The sequence below is a fragment of the Mobula birostris genome, chromosome 4 (assembly GCF_030028105.1).
Source record: "Mobula birostris isolate sMobBir1 chromosome 4, sMobBir1.hap1, whole genome shotgun sequence".
NCBI classification, from domain to species: Eukaryota; Metazoa; Chordata; class Chondrichthyes; order Myliobatiformes; family Myliobatidae; genus Mobula; species Mobula birostris.
The window spans coordinates 184,218,653-184,230,705 of record NC_092373.1 but is presented as its reverse complement, the minus strand read 5'-3'; the positions used below and the strand labels follow the sequence as shown (position 1 = coordinate 184,230,705).

General features: G+C 40.0%; 1 protein-coding gene across 5 annotated transcripts in view; it reads right to left on the bottom strand.

Moving 5' to 3' along the window:
* Positions 1 to 12,053, bottom strand: part of lzts3a (leucine zipper, putative tumor suppressor family member 3a) — a 226,491-nt gene that overhangs the window by 95,594 nt on the left and 118,844 nt on the right. For 2 of the 5 annotated variants that reach the window (XM_072256668.1, XM_072256670.1), the window contains exons 2-3: positions 6,103 to 6,205; positions 5,003 to 5,137 (exon numbers count right to left, since the gene is read on the bottom strand). The exons of 2 other annotated variants lie outside the window; for them this stretch is intronic. The gene's annotated coding sequence lies outside the window, so the exon portion shown is untranslated. Of the gene's footprint in view, positions 1 to 2,233; positions 2,288 to 5,002; positions 5,138 to 6,102; positions 6,206 to 12,053 lie in introns of those variants that run through there. One more of the 5 variants, XM_072256672.1, reaches the window with a different exon arrangement.

Genomic DNA, 12,053 nt, shown 5'->3' with positions numbered 1-12,053 from the left:
GACACTAGTCTGACTGTACTTGGAGTACTGACAACAGTTTTGGGCCCCATAACTTAAAAAGAGTGTGTTATCATTAAAGAGAGTCCAGAGGAGGTTCACAAGGATAATTCCAGGAATGAAGGGGTTAACATATGAGGAGCATTTGGCAGCTTTGGGACTGTACTCACTGAAATTTAGAAGAATGCATGGGGATCTCATTGAATGCCTACTGAATGTTGAAAGGACTAGATAGGGTGGATGTGGAGGGGATATGGGAGTATCTAGAATTAGAGGGCACAGCCTCAAAATTGAAGGGCAATCATTTAGAACAGAGGTAAGGAGGTATTCTTTTAGCCAGAGAGTAGTGAATCTGTGGAATGCTTTGCCACAGACTGCAGTGGAGGCTAAATCCGTTGGTATATTTAGGGCGGAAGCTGATCGTTTCCTGATCGGTAGGATCATCAAAGGATATGGCAAGAAAGCAGGTGTATGGGGTTGAGTGGGACCCAGGTCAGCCATGATGGAATGGTACAGTAGACTCAATGGGCTGAATGGCCTAATTCTGCTCTTGTATCTAATGTGGAGTGGAATAAACAATTGACATTTCAGGCTGAGACCATTCATCAGAACAGTGTTACTGTTGCAGAGAAAGTGCAGCGCAGGTAGACAAATAAAGTGCAAGGGTCACAACTCAGCGATGGGCCGGTGGAGAACTATAAATATTCCCTAGTGTGTAGGTGAGTGATAGAATCAGGGATTAAGTTCAAAGTTCAAATTAAATTGGTCATCAAAGTACATAAATACACTATATACAACCCTGAGATTCATCTTCTCACAGGCAATCACAGTAAATCCAAGAAACACAATAGAATAATAAATAATACAACCGCAAAATAATAATAATAGAAAAACAATAGAAAAGTCAATGGACCACCTGGTTCAAAACAGTTACTACCCTTCAACCATTAGGCTCTTAAGCAAAAGGGGACCACTACACTCATTCTATTTCTGCAACCAATGGTCTTATGTTAAGGACTCTTTATCTCTCATTTCATGTTATTCCATGCATATTATTTATTGCTAATTATTGATATTTGCATTTCCACTGTTGTTCATAGATCCTGTTCACAGTCACTGTTCTATAGATTTGCTAAGTATACCCACAGGAAAAAAGAATCTCAGGTTGTATGTGGTGACATGTCTGTACTCTGATAGTAAGTTTTACTTTGAATTTTGAACTTTTGGAAATGTGGGAGAATAGATTACAGGGAACAAAATAATAGTAATAGGATAATAGGTGCAGCTTGTGGCACGAGCAGTAGAATTTTGGACGGTCACAAGTTCACCGAAAATGAAAGATGGGAGGCCTTACAGGAGATCAAAAGAATAATTAAGTCCAGCAACAAGTGAAGGAGAAGGAAACCAGGCTTGAGAAAATCTTAAACCATTTGTACTGAACAGAATTTTTCTCCCTTGATCCTTATACCTAGTTGATATTATTCGACTCATAAGGAATAAGAGCAGAATTAGGCCATTTGACCCTCTCAACCCGTTTCTTCTGCCTTCTCTCCGTAACTTTGACACCCTTACTATTCAAGAACCTCTCAACCTCCACTCTAAGCAGATCCAATGACCTGGCTTCCACAGCCGTTTTCCACAGATTCACTACTTTGCCTCCCTCCGACGAAAGAAACCCCTCCTCATCTCTTCCCATAAAGTTGCACCGCATAGAAGCAGGCTGTTTGGCCCATCGGGTCTATGCTGACTATCATCCCTATCTATATTAATCATGCTTGCCTGCATTAATTCCATATCCTGCTACACCTTCATGTCCACACGCCTCTTAATTGTTGTCACTGTTCCCGTCTTCTCCACCTCCCCTGGCAGCTCATTCCAGAAACCAACTAGTCTTCGTGCAAAAAAAAAATTAGTCCTTTAAACCTCTTGCCTCTCACCTTAAGCTTACACTCACCAGTTTAAGACAGCCTATACAATACGAAACAGATACTGATCATCAATCCTACCTTTGCCCCTCAATATTTAATATATCTCTATCATGTTACCTCCCGCCCTCCTTCACTGCAGCCCATCTAATCTCTCTTTATAACTCAGGCCCTTCAATCCAGGAAACATTGTCGTGAATCTTTCTTGCAATGTCTCTGTTTTTTTTTTAAATTTAGAGATACAGAATAGTAACAAGCTCTTACAGTCCATGCCGTGCAAGTACACCCGTGTGACCAATTAACCTACTAACCTGTGCATCGTTGGAATATGGGAAGAAACTGGAGGACCCGGAGGAAACCCATGAGGTCACAGGGGGAATTTATAAACTCCTTACAGACAGCAGCAGAACTGAACCCCAGTCATTGACACTGTAAAAGAGTTATGCTAACCACTACATCTTCCTATGGTGTAGCAACCAGAAATGCACAAAATACCGTAAATGCAGCCTAACCAAAGGTTTGTACAACTGTGACGTCATGTCGGCTCAACTGATGCAGGCAAGCGTATTACCCTTCCTCATACCTGTCTATCTATGCTGCCACTTTCTGGGAATTATGCACTTGTACCTCAAGGTCTCTTTGTTCAAAATTACACTCCCCAGAGCCCTGACTTTCACTGTGTATGTTCTGCCCTAGTTTAATTTCCTAAAGTGCATCACTTCACGCTTCAACTCGGCATTTAACTTCTGAGTTAAATTCCGCCTGCCGTTTTTTATCCTGTAATTGTGGACACCATTCCTGTCACAAATTTAATTGTTTGTACTTTTTCACCACATTGGTTCATTCCACAGGCCAACGGGATTGGGCAATAGGCTTCCGAGATCTATAATCATTTTTAAAGTGCTACGAATCAAAATATAAATTCAGCAGGGCTGACTTTTATTGCCAGCATCAGTTTTATATGTGAAAATGATTTAAAGACATTTCTCAGCTTGGACTCCAGGGATTTTCTTTTTCATATTTATACCATTCAAAATTGAAAAATACAAGCCTTGTCCAAGTAATCATTATTAGTGAAAGCAGCAGCATTTGAGGCAGTAGTGTCACTGACGAATACAGAAAACATCCCAGCCGATCTATCAAGGAGAGTCTTGTTTTATGTCATATCATAAGCAGTTTCAAGGCTATCAGGTATCTCTCAGTGAAGTATAATTTTGTTGATTAACTCCACTATGCTTGAACTACTTTAGTGCTGGGAGCAGCTGTTTATACAGGCATTGTCCTAATACTGTTTAGTGCATAACATTTATATTGTCATACCAATGAAGGCAGCAACCATTGGCTTATCAAGGTATCATTTGTCACCCGTTCTTCTGCAGTGGTGCTTGACATAATAAAATGTATTCTGAGGAATGCGTTTTGTTAACAGATGTAATAATCTAATCAAAATAAATGTAATACAAAACTGCTTAGGGTGGATATAGATCTAGCTATGCCTGAGCAGTGCTTATATTTTACAGTTATTGTTATTTCCTTATACACAGCAGGAAAACATTCAATCCTATGATCTCAGTCCCACTGCCCACACTTTTTTTATAATGTCCGTTTACATGCCAGTACTTATGAATGCATGTTCATTTTTTTCAATATCCATCCTTTTAATTATATTTTTATGTCATTTTTTATAATTGCTGAATGTCACTGGCTTTTGTTGCATGGCACACCAACACACCACAACAAATTCCTGTTGCATGTAAATGTGATCCTTGATATTTGATCTTTATTCCCCTGTAAAAGGATCTCTCTCCAATATCCATCAACTCACTGATCCTCCTGCCACCCATGTGCACTTGTGGAAGCTCTATGTCTCCAATAAATGCAAGATCAGTGTAAATGGGTGCCTGTTGGCCACATGAGCTTGGTGGGCCAGAATGCTTTTTTATATCTGATATTTGATTGTTTATCAAAGATTGTTTGTACGTCATTTTTTATTGATTCTCTTGTATTTCATTGTTCTAATGTGAATGCCTGCAAGAAAGTGAATCTCAGGTTAGTATATGGTGCCATACGCATACTTAGGTAATACTTCGAACCTTTAACTTTGAACTTTGATGTAACTCCCTGTGCAGTATTTGCAAAAATATAAATAGCTTTGCATTATTCATTATCCAGGAGAGAAAACAGTTGATGCTTGAGATTTAGAACAGAACAAGCAATACTGGATCACCCACGCATCATGTATCACTCTATATTTTTGAAATGTAAAATGCTGATAAAAGATCTTTGACCTGGAGCATTAACTCGCACTTCAACCCAGAATTTCACTTCTGAGTTCAATTCCATGTGCTGAATCTTATCAGTAATGGAGATGACAGTTGAAAGATACATAAAACCAGCAACTTCACACTGTGAGACAAGTGAAATTGAGTTAGAATGAGAATTGGAACCAATGCAGGTATAATGTTACCTGTTTTAAAATACCATCCTCAGTGAAAATTACTCCAGCAAATAAAAGTCACGAAAATGTAGATACTGGAAATCTGAAATAGAATCAGAAAACGCTAGAAACTCTCAGCAGACCAGACAGCATCCGTGGAGAGAGAAACATTTTATGTTTCAGCTCAAGATCCCCCTTGGTAGAAGGATGGGGACTGGAGTTTTGTTCCTTTGTTCTTTTAATTAACTTGGTGCCTTTATTCAGTTTAACCCCACAGCAACCCTGGTACAGATAGTCCCTCGTCATTTCCATCCCTCCGTTTCTTCTGCAACCTACAAATAACTTGACGTCACTTTCACAGTTCTGACAAGTCTTTGATCTGAAATATTAACTGTTTCTTTTTCCGCAGGTGATGATTGACCTGCTGAGTGCTACCAGCATCTTCCGCTTTTATGGCCTCAGTGAAATTCTGCAGAAATGTGTTCAGGAACCTCAGGTCCCACACCACCAGGTCAGGAACTTATTCCATTCAACCATCAGGCTCCTGACCCAGCGTGGATAGCTTCACTCACCTCAACGCTGAACTGATTCCATAATCTATGGTCTCACTTTCAAGGATTCTACAACTCACGTATTTACTTACTATTTGTTTATTTATTTATTATTTGCTTTATTTTGTATTTGCAGAGTTTGTCTTCTTTTTCACATTGGGGGTTATCAGTCTTTGTGTGTAGTTTTCCACTGATTCCACTGTATTTCTTTACTCTACTGTGAATACCTGCAAAAAGATGATTCTCAGGGTAGTGTATGATAACATATACGGTACGTACTTTGATAATAAATTTACTTTGAACTTTGGATAGATAAACCGGATGAATGAATGACACACAGCCTTGTTCACCTACTCACAGACAAATAACCTGCTTACATTCATATGCTAATATTAACCTGGAGATGGAACTGGACAGATGGGATTATGATCTGCTCTGTCTTGGGAAACCTGGCATTTCCCATCAATTTTTGCTGAGCGTCATTTATCTGTCTTTCCCATGTCAGATACTTAATCTGCAGTTTACCTCAGGATATCCACCTAGACAATATTTTGGTGATTTTAACATAAGCCAGACCAAGCAACATTTCTAATGGTAATACTAAAATTGTCACTGTTTCTCAATACAAGTTAAACTTCTAAGAACAAATGGACTGAAAATCCTTTTAAATACAAGAAAATGAAGCTCAAGTAGATTGAAAACATTGAGCAAAGCATTTCCTTCTCTTCATTCTATGATGTGATACATAACAATTCTGATTGTAAACCCACCATCCAGGCCAAGCTACTACCGTTGGACAGGAGGCCTTAGGCCCCACACACAGCAGGTTCAGGAGCAGTTGGTATCCCATCACAATCAGACTCCTGAATTGGCCTGGATAACTTCAGTCACCACAACTCTAAACTGCTTCCATAGTGAAGTGGTTAGCATCTCACTTTTGTACTAGCCGCTGCCTGTAAGGAGTTTGTACGTTCTCCCTGTGATTGCATGGGTTTACCCCGGGTGCTCCATTTCCTCCCACAGTCCAAAGACATGCCGACTGGTAGGCTAACTGGTCATTGTAAATTGTCCCATGAATAGGCTAGGATTAAATCAGAGGATTGGTCAGTGACATGACCCAAAGAGCCTACTTAGTGCTGTACCGGAATAAATAATAACCGGTGGGCTCACTTTCAATGATTCTACAACTCACCTTCTCAGTATTATTTCTTTATTTGCACATTTTGTCTTATTTTGCACATTGGTTGTTTGTCAGCCACTGTTTTTCATAAATTCTATTGTGTTTCTCCATTATTCTATAAATGCAAGTAAGAAAATTAATTGAGGTAATAAATGGAAACATATGTATTTTGATAATAAATTTTACTTTGACTGAAGGAGACAGTGATGATGCCCACCTTCACCTTGCAATACGTCCTTCACCAAAATGATGGACTGAATAGCCTCACGTTGTTCTGCATGAAAAGGGAGAGATGGTCCTTCCACGATGCATGGAAAACATTGCAAGACATCGGGGTTATACTGTTCAGACCATTGCCGCACAGCCAAGGAAAATCAACACTGAGCTCTGCTTTTGCATAGATGGGGGACCGGACCAATGGACTCTTCTCGGCCCGAAGCCCGAGAAGAGTTTGTTCATCCTATACGCTGGGTAAGCACTAGATCCTTTTTGGACAAGTCAATTTGATTACTGGAGCTATGTTGAGAAGAAAGCTATCAGATCTGAATGCTTCAGTAAGAAACAGATGGTACAAATCGACTGCTAGAGGGGGAAATCACTGCAAATGTTAATAAACTGATAATCAAGGCTGGTATTCTGAGAAGATTTTAATTCATCTAATAATACGGAGCACACATGACTGAGCGTGAACCTCTTCTGCAAATTCATAGAAGTCAGAGGCAGATCAGAGACAGAGAGAGAGACGGAGCGTTATCACAGCCGTCCAGCAGTGCTTGAGCAGTACCAAGCAGAAGCAGAAACCGTAATCTCAATGAATGGTGCAGCCAGCCTGAGATTCTGGTCTCCACATACTCCTATACGTGTAGCTCAAAATGCAGTTTGGGTCAGGAAAGAGGTGACTGTGACAATAATGCTCAAGTGCCATCTAGGGTGATGTCACTTCCGGTTCCGGTACATCACTTCCCTTGGCACAGTGCCAAAACCGCCATCAGTAAGGTGTCAGTCTAATCTGACAATGTAAGTATTCTCTTATTTATCATGTGGAGATTCAGGACTAAGTGCCCAACCATGAACTGCAAAGTCATTTCAGTGAAAAAAATGGCTGCTGAGAATCTCAGGCTACACAGTGGCATGCAAAAGTTTGGGCATCCTGGTAAAAATTTCTGTTACTGTGAATAACCAAGCGAGTAAAAGATGACCTGATTTCCAAAAGGCATAAAGTTAAAGATGACACATTTCTTTAATACTTTAAGCAACATTAATTTTTATTTCCATCTTTTACAGTTTCAAAATAACAAAAAAGGAAAAGGGCCCAAAGCAAAAGTTTGGGCTCCCTGCATGGTCAGTACTTAGTAACACCTTCTTTGGCAAGTATCACAGCTTGTAAATGCTTTCTGTTGCCAGCTAAGAGTCTTTCAATTCTTGTTTGGGGGATTTTTGCCCATTCTTCCTTGCAAAAGGCTTCTAGTTCTGTGAGATTCTTGGGCCATCTTGCATGCACTGCTCTTTTGAGGTCTATCCACAGATTTTCGATGATGTTTAGGTCAGGGGACTGTGAGGGCCATGGCAAAACCTTCAGCTTGCACCTCTTGAGGTAGTCCATTGTGGATTTTGAGGTGTGTTTAGGATCATTATCTTGTTGTAGAAGCCGCCCTCTTTTCACCTTCAGCTTTTTTTACAGTGTGATGTTTGCTTCCAGAATTTGCTGGTATTTAATTGAATTCATTCTTCCCTCTACCAGTGAAATGTTCTCCGTGCCACTGGCTGCAACACAAGCCCAAAACATGATCGATCCACCCCCGTGCTTAACAGTTGGAGAGGTGTTCTTTTCATGAAATTCTGCACCCTTTTTTCTCCAAACGTACCTTTGCTCATTGCAGCCAAAAAGTTCTATTTTAACTTCATCAGTCCACAGGACCTATTTCCAAAATACATCAGGCTTGTCTAGATGTTCCTTTGCAAACGTCTGACGCTGAATTTTGTGGTGAGGGTACAGGAAAGGTTTTCTTCTGATGACTCTTCCATGAGGGTCATATTTGTGCAGGTGTCGCTGCACAGTAGAACAGTGCACCACCACTCCAGAGTCTGCTAAATCTTCCTGAAGGTCTTTTGCAGTCAAACAGGGGTTTTGATTTGCCTTTCTAGCAATCCTACGAGCAGTTCTCTCGGAAAGTTTTCTTGGTCTTTCAGACCTCAACTTGACCTCCACTGTTCCTGTTAACTGCCATTTCTTAATTACATTATGAACTGAGAAAACAGCTACCTGAAAATGCTTTGCTATCTTCTTATAGTCTTCTCCTGCTTTGTGGGCATCATTTATTTTAATTTTCAGAGTGCTAGGCAGCTGCTTAGATGAGCCCATGGCTGCTGATTGTTGGGACAAGGTTTGAGGAGTCAGGGTATTTATAATGCTTTGAAATTTGCATTACCTGGCCTTTCCTAACAATGACCGTGAACAAGCCATAGTCCTAACAAGCTAATTAAGGACCGAGACCTTGGTAAAAGTTATCTGAGAGCTCAAATCTATCCGATAAAGAGAAATCTCTGAGATTCTCACAAATAGCAAAACAGAAAACCTCCAGTTAGTCATAGTCATACTTTATTGATCGCGGGGGAAATTGGTTTTCGTTACAGTTGCACCATAAATAATTAAATAGTAATATGTAAATTATACCGGGAAATAAGTCCAGGACCAGCCTATTGGCTCAGGGTGTCTGACCCTCCAAGGGAGAAGTTCTAAAGTTTGATGGCCACAGGCAGGAATGACTTCCTATGACTCTCTGTGTTGCATCTCGGTGGAATGAGTCTCTGGTTGAATGTATTCCTGTGCCCAACCAGTCCATTATGTAGTGTATTTTGAGGGCTGGAACCACTGCTTGGAGATACTGAGCAAAAGAGACTTTTCTCAACATAGTTTATATTAATTTCCTTTCTGGTTATCGGTCTTCAGTCAAAATACAGGACATGCATAACTTGCCCCAGGCCTGGGTTAAACTCAAACAAATTTCTTCATGATTTAATGAAAAATGCATGGCATAGAGTTGAACTTTGCTGTTCTGGTGTGACTTGTGGGATACATGTACTTATGACATGACGTGGCAAGTATGGTGTGAAGTTTAATACCCTCGTGTAATCCATTAAATGCTGGCAAGGCATGTGTGCTTTGGTGTGAAGCACAAGATTCCAGATGAATATGCACAATTCTGGTTTGGCATGTAACTTCCTAGTTCAAAGCCTTTTCTGATAATTGTGTCAAAGCTCCAAACACACAACTTTATGCATCTTTCCACCTCACTAATTTTCGTCCATTGTCCCCAACTCTGATTATAATGTCCCAGGACCTTAATCCCATGGAACTGTAGGCATTCAAAGTCAAAATCAGAATCAGAATCAGGATCAACATCACCACATATTGCACCACATCACTCTTGAAATTTAGACCATAAGACATAGGAGCAGAATTAGGCCATTTGGCCCATCGAGTCTGCTCCACCATTCAATCACGGCCAATCCTTTTTTTCTCCTCAACCCCAGTTCCTAGCTTTCTCCCCGTAACCTACCAATCTCTGCCTTAAATACACCCAACGACCTGGCCTCCACAGCTTCATGTGGTAACAAATTCCATAAATTCACCACCCTTTGGCCAAAGAAATTTCTCCACATCTCTGTTTTGAATGGATGCCCCTCTTTCCTGAGGCTGTGCCCTCTTGTCCTAGACTCTCCCACCATGGGAAACATCCTTTCCACATCTACTCTGTCTAGGTCTTTCAACATTTGAAAGGTTTCAATGAGATCCCCCCTCACCCTTCTAAAATCCAGTAAGTACAGACCCAGAGCCATCAAACGTTCCTCATATGATAACCCTTTCATTCCTGGAATCATCCTTGTGAACTTCCTCTGAACCCTCTCCATTGCCAGCACATTTTTTCTAAGGTGAGGGGCCCAAAACTGTTCACAATACTCAAGGTGAGGCCTCACCAGTGCCTTATAAAGCCTCAGCATCACATCCCTGCTCTTGTATTCTAGACCTCTTGAAATGAATGCTAACATGACATTTGCCTTCCTCACCACTGACTCAACCTGCAAGTTAACCTTCAGGGAGTTCTACACATGAACTCCCAAGTCCCTCTGCATCTCAGATTCATGGATCTTCTCCCCGTTTGGAGAACAGTCCACACATTTACTTCTTTCACCAAAGTGCATGACCATGTATTTTCCAACATTGTATTTCATTTGCTATTTTCTTGTCCATTCTCCTAATCTGTCTAAGTCCTTCTGCATCCTGCCTGTTTTTGCAACACTACCTGCCCCTCCACCAATCTTCATATCATCTGAAAACTTGGAAACAAAGCCATCTATTTCATTATCTAAATCATTTATGTACAGCATAAAAAGAAGTGGTCCCAACACCGAACCCTGGGGAATACCACTAGCCACTGGCAGCCAACCAGAAAAGGATCCTTTTATTCCCACTCGCTCCCTCCTACTGATTAGCCAATGCTCTAACCATGTTAGTAACTTTTCTGTAATACTTGGTAAGCAGTCTCATGTGTGGCATCTTGTCAAAGGCCTTCTGTAAATCCAAATATACAACATCCACTGCGTCCCCTTTATCTATTCTACATGTTTTCTCCTCAAAGAATTCCAATAGGTCTGTCAGAAAGGCTTTTCCCTGAAAGAAACCATGCTGATTTGTACTATCTTGTCCTGTGTCACCATTACCTCATCCTTAACAATTGACTCTAACATCTTCCCAACCATTGAGGTCAGGCTAACTAGTCTATAATTTCTTTTCTGCTGCCTTCCTCCTTTCTTAAAGAGTGGAGTAACATTTGAAATTTTCCAGACCTCTGGCACCATGCCAGAGTCCAATGATTTTTGAAAGATCATTGCTAATGCCACCACAATCTCTAACACTACCTCTTTCAGAACCCTAGAGTACAGTTCCTCTGGTCTGGATGACTTATGTACCTTTAGGTCTTTCAGCTTTTTGAGCACCTTCTCCCTTGTATTGGTAACTGCATCCACTTCTCTTCCTTCACACACTACAACAGGGACACTGTTAGTGTCTTCCATTGTGAAGACTGACACAAAACACTCATTTAGTTCATCAACCATCTCCTTGTCCCCCACTATTATTTCTCCTGCCTCATTTTCTAGCAGTCCTATATCCACTCTCATTTCTCGTTTGTTTTTAACATACTTGAAAAAACTTTTACTTTGATATTATTTGCTAGCTTGCTTTCATATTTCATCTTTTCCCTTCCAATTATTTTTTTGTTCTAATAAAATTTGTTTTTATGCAGCAGCAGTATATTGCAAGACACGATAATTAAAAACTGAACTCACTTAAAAACTTTAACTCACATGTTTTGGTCATGTCCTTTGTTGGAAAGATATTTTTGTCATTATTTCAACAGTTTTGAATATAGACTTATTACCTCACCCAATTACTGCTATCTTTGGATTACCAATGATAGATTCAAGTTATTTAACCTCTTCAGCACATGGGATGATTGCATTTCTTACTCTAATGGCTAGAAGATCTATTTTGCTGAATTGGAAAGAGATTAACCCTCCTATTGTATTCCATTGGTTTTCACAAACTATGGTGTGTTTGAATTTGGAAAAAATTAGAAGTGCAGTTTATGACCCTTCCAATAAATTTGAAAAAACTTGGAGGCCATTTATTCAGCATTTTCATTTGATGTAAGTTGACCATTTCCAAATTTGTTTTATCTCTCTGTACTGTTGGTTGAGAGGAGCGGAGTCGTCGACACTAAAGTTTTCTTCTTTCCCATTTTTAAGTTGTTAGTACTGCCCAAGTCTTTAGTTTAGTTGAGTAATTCTGTTTAGTTTAGTTTTTTTTTGGGATAGGGTTTTTTTTTCTTTTTTTTCTTTTTCATGTTTTTTTTTTAGTTTTTTTTGCTTTGTATTACTCATACCTATTCTACACGATTGGG